Here is a 5,445-nt window from a genome sequence, read left to right as displayed (position 1 = left end):
TAGGTGCAATCGCAGGTGTAAACACATTCAATCCTTGCAAACTTTCCATCTCTTTTTTCATAGCTAGTTCCCATTTTTCCTTTTCTTCACGAGGGAGTTTTAATACTTCCTCATATGTATTAGGTGTCATTTGTTCACCATCCATATGCATTATGTAATCTCTGTATTTATTTGGTACTTGATTTCTATTGTTTCTAATAGCTCTTTCGGGTTTGCTATGGTTATCATGCAAATATCTTGCTTCCTTTTTTGTTAATGTGTCTGTCTTTATTTTGTGCTGACTATTTGTCCAAGTTTTGGTTTTGTTTTTATTTTTGTTGATATTTTGATTTTCTATTGTCCCTTCCTCACAAGATTTTGTATCTTTGCATTTATTTGGAAATATTTCATTAAGATGTAATTTAGACCAATTGGCCTGTTCATGGAACACAGCTGTTCTGGAGACTATAAATTTGTTATTATTATCAATGAATCTGTACCCTTTGGTGCCAGTTTCATATCCCATAAATCTTAATCTTCTGGATACGTTTTCTCCCTTTCTTCTCAACTGCTTAGGTATGTGTACGTCTGCAGTGACTCCAAATATGTGCATGTGTGCTAATTTGGGTTTCCTATTATACATCACCTCATATGGTGTTTTATTCACAATACTGGACCAGGTTCTATTTTGAGTGTAATTTGAATAATGTAAGGCCTCTGACCAAAATTGTTTGCCTAAACCAGCATCCTCTAATGTGCACCTAATCATGGTTTGTAGTGTGGAATTCTTTCTCTCTACAATCCCGTTTTGGAACGCAGAAAATGGACTAGACGTGAAATGTAGCATTCCTCTATCCTTTAACCATTGGGAGAATTCTTTAGACATGAATTCACATCCCCTATCTGTCATAATTTGTTTTATTCTGATATTATGTTGTGTTTCTATGCGTTTGTAGAATTCCTTAAATTTCTGAAAGGTTTCATCCTTGTGTTTTAATGTGTAAACAAAACCATAGCGACTGTAATCGTCTACTATTGTTAGGAAGTAACGTTTTCTATAAGTGATTGATGGAGTTAATGGACCAACTAGGTCCATATGTACTAAGTCAAAAATTTTGTTAGTTGATCTGTTGGATTTTTTTGGTCTGGGACTAGTTTTTAGTTTAGTGGATTTACATACTGAGCATTCCAAATAATTTTCACAATTTTTTATTTTGACACCTTCTGCGTGTTCAGTCATTTTTTGTACTACAGGAAAACTTGCATGTCCTAACTTCCTATGCAAGATGTGAGCACACTCATCATGAATTGGTTTACCTATTCTTGGTTTCTTCTCATTGTGTGTATTTGCGTGATCATGAGATATTTTACATTCATCATTGTCACTGTTACTAACATTTTCATCATCTGCCTCAATACAATCTTCCATATTTGAATCAATGTTATGTAACCATCTTTCTTTTGTGTGCGTTGGTACTTGATCCGGTCTGCGGTGTAGGGCGGAATCGACATGGCTCTCTGGGCTCGGGCGTCGTCGCTCTCGAAGTCAGGATGGGAGCGTGCAGGTCTTGAGGTATCGGCTTGTTCTCTAGCTTCTTCGTTGTCGCTTTGGAAATTTTTAATTTTGGCCCAAATGCAGCAAAAAGCGTCTTCATTGCTGACTTTACTTGGGATTTCGTTAAGTCGTCTTCGCTTTCTGATTCTGGTTCTTCTGAAGAGTTTGAATCTTCCTTTTCGCTTTCGTTGTCTGATAACGTTTTTCGCGCCAGAAATTTTGAACTGAGCATTTTGATTGGCTCTGCTTCGCTCACTTTGGAGGCTTGTTGGAACCAAGATGGCTGCCATTCAAAATTTCGCGCGGGATCACATCTTTTCTTTTTCATAACGACTTTCTCTGTAGTCATATCACTCACAGTTTTTTGGTCTTTGGGTTTCTCTTTAGCAATGTTTTTCTCTCTCGCTGCTCCGCTGTTTTTCAGCATTTCTTGGAGATTCGCGATGAGGCTTTCATCATTCTTCTGGCTTTTTAATAGTTTTAATATCTCTGACCTGAGTTCGTTATTTTCTATTTCGATTTCCTCCTGGTCATTATTTTCATTTATTAGTTCTTCTTCTTCAGTGGTGTATTCTTCGGATTCTCTCGAAATCGCGTTTGTGGATTCGTTGATTATTTCTTGTTCAGTTTCTATTTCTTTGCTGTAGGCCCTGGTGTTGGGCCTATCTTTCTTAGACATCTTTAAGTATTTATTGAGTCAATTAACCATCCTCTGCTACCAGCTTGTTGCAATATTTTCAGGATCAGACTCAATAATGATAATAAGAGTTAGAGGTTTAAATATATTTCTCTTTAATTATAACAGGCATTCTATATTCACTGAATATTCACAGATAGAAGCAAGGAAAATGGTGAAGGTGGCTCCTTATATATACAAGGGGTGGAGCCAAGAATGGGAGTGGTGAATTATGAATACATTAGGAACCAAAGAATAAGTTAACCCCCGATGTCCCATATATACATTATTTACACATTAGGGAATAAGGCATTTACATCTCACAAATTAGATAAGGCATAATTTGTCTTTCTTCCCTACGCTCTTAGCAATTGTAAGAAAAAAGAATTCTTATTTTTCTTTTTTTTTTAAATGAGAGTCAGTTAACATATTTTTTTATGTTCTAACAGATGTTCATGTCACCTAGGAAAACAACATGACTTGCACAACATGAAAATATGGGTTGCTTGCATATCTGTTCAAAAGTTATTTTACCAGAGACTGTTTTCCCTAAGTCCTTTGTGATCCATTTTCTTTTCATTTGATATAACAAGGAACAGGAGGTAAATGTCAATACCAGATGCCTGGAGCACATGCAGAGTACATACATTGTGTAAAACTGCAGTTTGTTTTACGCTCTTCATGCTGCCTTCACCACTGTCTGTTGCCTGAGGAGAGCATGGCAAAGGATGGATCACAGAAGGATTTTGAGACAGTGAAAGGCCGAGGAAGCTGTGTGAACTGTAAGTAGAGTTCTCAGAAGTCATGTCTAATGTTTTATTTGCACCAGACATGTTTTCCTCCACTTTATATCTTCAGAATATTTCCAAGTACATGTACTGAAGCAATCTTAGGAAGAAAAGCTTTTCCTTTTGAATCAGAACAGCAAATAAGCAGTTACTTCACAGCTTTAATATTGATGAGTACTTGAATGTGTGTTACAGTTAAAGTACTCGTTTGTTAGAGCTCTGGTAAGCATCCAAAAGGGGTGGTTTTCAAAGCATTTTAGTGATAATGAGGACCCAGATTGTTGGGGGCAAAATGCTAACATTGTAAACCACTTAGAGAAGGCTGTTCTCTCTATATACCTGTTGTGGCCCACCAGTTGCTAGCAGAGCTGGCAGCAGATTTGGACAGTGAGGAGGTTGGGGAGGAACATGGGCCAGTCCCCTGGAGTCTGGGGAAGGCTCTGATGCCATGGTGGGTTTCAATTTTTTTACTACCGGTTCTGTGGTCATGGCTTGGTGGTCGTGGCAGGGGAAGGATACTATAAAATCTCCATTCCCACCCCACTCCAGAGGAAGGTTACTGCAAAATCCCCATTTCCTCCCAATCATCTGGGACTTGGGAGGCAGAGAATAGATGGGGGCAGGGCTAGTCAGAGGTGGTATTTACCGGTTCTCTGAACTACTCAAAATTTCTGCTACCGGTTCACCAGAACTGGTCAGAACCTGCTGAAACCCACCTCTGCTCTGATGAGAGCTCTGTGTCGGAGGCAGAGAGGGGACCAGGGCCATATGCCAGTTATCAGTTGCCTTCGGAGTCAGACATCAGTCAGGCAGACGAACAGCTGGAGCCTGTTCCAGTGGTGGGTTCCTCCCGGTTCGGCCCGGTTTGGCCGAGCTGGTAGCGGTGACGATATGATGTCACCAATCCGGTTCTCTTTGTTCAGGAGCTGGGCCCTCCCCCCCCTGTGTTATTCTTACCTTTTATTTGGCCCCCACCCCCTATCTATTCACTGCCTCCTGAGTCCCAGCTGATCGGCTAGAAGGAAAAAAAACTGTTTAAACTCTTGCCGCGGGGCTTCAAAGGGCAGCCCTACAGCTGATCAGTGTTAAAAAGCAGTGTGATGGTAGACCACTACGTTCAAAAAACAAATGGGTAGACCGGTGCCTCCAAAAACAAATGGGTAGACCGGAACGCTCCAAGAACAAATGGGTAGACCGGTACAGCTCTGAAAGCAGTTAAAAGCCTGGTAGACCAGTACCTCTGCTAAATCCTAAAGAATTGTCACATGACCATCAAACCACACCCACAAAATAGGCCATGCCCACAGAACTGGTAGTAAAAAATTTTAGAACCCACCCCTGGCCTGTTCCCAGTGTGCACATGCGCAGAGTTGCCAAACGAAGGGAACAGCTAAAGAACAAGGGTCGACTTGGGAGTAAAGGCACAGGTGGACGATGAATGGCCCCTCCCAGATGGAATAAAAGAGGAGCGAAAGTGGAGCGGAGTTTGCAGGAGACAATTAGTTTGCTTAATTAATTCGTGACTCCTTGCCAAGTTTTTTTTTAATTAATTAAATGTGTTTTATTTTACATCATGATGTGAGAACATAACATCTATTTAATAAAAGTATACACATTTGTAACTTCACTCAGAATACACTTTTAATGCACAATAAAAAAAGCATTCCATCTTACAAATTGTTTGCAATCCAAATATACAATAGCTTGGAAAACAAATAAGTTTTAAAAAAACGAATGCTAATGTAAAAAGACTACTTAAATCTATAAGAGTAGAGTTTCTGTATGGCTCTTCTTTACAGTTTCCTTACTGCATCATCAATATCAGAAATCTGTTCCTTCAGCTGGCTCCACTGTTCTGGATTTAAAGAGATGCCTTTTCTGCCAGGTTTCATTTCACCTTCTTGATCCATCCAATATTCTCTAATATCAATTAGGACTTTACTTTTAAAATCCCGAACATTGACATATCTACCAATCTGAAACATATTCTCATCTCTGTTGCTACTTTGCAACACCTCTGGAACTTTCACCAGTCTTCTGTTTCTTTACAGGTTTCTCTGGGGCTGTCTGTTTTTTCCTTTTTTCTGACAGCAGACGATTTGCATGTGCTGTATCAGCATCTGAATCACTGCCAGATGAGCTTGAAGACACAAGTTCCTTTGATTTAGGCATTATTCTGCTCAAATCCTTCCGCTCCGGTTTTTCTAACGGCTCCCTCTCAGTAGTCCCAATGCTACTCCCAAGTTTTGAAGATATCGGCCTGGCAGCTTCCCAAGCCAGATAAGGTCTGTGACTGTAAATTTACCCTTGAAAACTTTGCTGGATGTGAATGAGAAGAATTCACAGTAACTTAATAAAAAGGAGTTTTCTGGACAGGGAGTCTGCTTTGTGGTTTGGGGAAGCCTAGGTCAGAACAATACCAATGACTGCATCTCAGAGGATCCCTC

At 39.9% G+C, this 5,445-nt stretch overlaps 1 pseudogene; it reads right to left on the bottom strand.

The window, feature by feature from the left end:
* Nucleotides 1–4,533: 4,533 nt before the first annotated feature.
* Nucleotides 4,534–5,208, bottom strand: LOC139318360 (activated RNA polymerase II transcriptional coactivator p15 pseudogene; annotated as a pseudogene).
* Nucleotides 5,209–5,445: the final 237 nt, after the last annotated feature.

Source organism: Pituophis catenifer, unplaced genomic scaffold, assembly GCF_029215685.1.
Source record: "Pituophis catenifer annectens isolate HBS135680 unplaced genomic scaffold, rPitCat1.0.hap2 SCAF_6, whole genome shotgun sequence".
In the NCBI taxonomy this organism is placed as follows: Eukaryota; Metazoa; Chordata; class Lepidosauria; order Squamata; family Colubridae; genus Pituophis; species Pituophis catenifer.
Note: the sequence above shows the minus strand (reverse complement) of the source record. Positions and strands in the feature narration are given on the sequence as shown.